Raw genomic sequence first — 1175 nt, 5'->3', positions numbered from 1 at the left:
TGTGTGTGTGTGTGTGTGTGTGTGTGCGTATTCACTCATATACGTAGTTCTTTTAAAAACAATTTAAAGGTATTGGATTACATTGTGCAATAGATGCTAAACTTTTCTTTAACAATGAGTAAAATATTTTTACAAGAGAGGAAGACAGAACTAGAGGGCAGAAAAGAAGAAAGGGAGACAGTCAGGGAAGTAGAGGGAGTGGAGATATGGAGAGAAGGAACGTGGTGACCAAGTGGGTGAAAGCAGTGGCGGTCGGAATGGGAGGGTAGAGATAATGTGAGTACTGGAATTGTGTTGGAGGGTATGGCAACCAGCAGAGATTGGTCATGAAAGAAGGGCATGGCAGATTCCAGACAGTGGCACAATAAGCATAAGAGACAAGCCCCAGCTATGAGTAAAAGTTTAGGAGAAAGAGCATAGAGAGAGAGTGAAGGGGGAGAGGGCGTGGAGGAGAAAAAGTAAAGAAATAAAGAGGGAGTGAGGCAGAGACATACCTCGAGCTACAGCCAAGGGAAAGTCTTGCTTCTAGCTAATAAAGATTGAGTCCATGAATCAGTTACAATTCACCAGCTTTCTCAGTACATATATCAGAGTCAAATTCTCAATCCTCTATTTCAAGATTTCTACTTAATAGTAACACATCAACAATTAAGTTGTATTTTACAGCACTATAAAAGTCTTTTAGTTGTACTATAGAATAATTCTAGTAATAGGCTATTATTAGTCAAGATCACTTGATAATAACAATAGTAGCAGTAGAGCCCTTACTACATTCCAGGCACTATGGTATGCATTTTTCAAGCATTCACTTAATCCTCACAATATTATTATCCGCATTTAAGAAATTACAATAGATGATGACAGGATAAGTAAAATATCCAAGTCTAAAAGATAGTAGATGAACAAGCTAGGATTTGAACTTGATATGTCTGATTCAGAATTTGTTCACTTGACCATTGGTCACTTGACCAATCAATATTCTTCATATAAAGCTAAGCACTTAGAATAATCCTGACATTTGAACAAGAACAGTATTTTTTAAGCCTATGACCACTAAAACAAAATAACACTATCTAGGGCTGACCAAGTGGCTCATTGGTTAAGAGTTGGCTTGGGGGCCAGCCGAGTGGTGCGATGGTTAAGAACTGGCTTGGGACGCCAGAGGGCCCCGGTTC

At 39.1% G+C, this 1175-nt stretch overlaps 1 protein-coding gene across 1 annotated transcript in view; it reads right to left on the bottom strand.

Annotated features, from left to right (window-relative positions):
* EFHB (EF-hand domain family member B) overlaps window positions 1–1175 on the bottom strand; it is a 42273-nt gene that overhangs the window by 28354 nt on the left and 12744 nt on the right. The window lies entirely within an intron of this gene.

This window comes from Hipposideros armiger, unplaced genomic scaffold (genome assembly GCF_001890085.2).
Source record: "Hipposideros armiger isolate ML-2016 unplaced genomic scaffold, ASM189008v1 scaffold_403, whole genome shotgun sequence".
Classification (NCBI taxonomy): Eukaryota; Metazoa; Chordata; class Mammalia; order Chiroptera; family Hipposideridae; genus Hipposideros; species Hipposideros armiger.
Note: the sequence above shows the minus strand (reverse complement) of the source record. Positions and strands in the feature narration are given on the sequence as shown.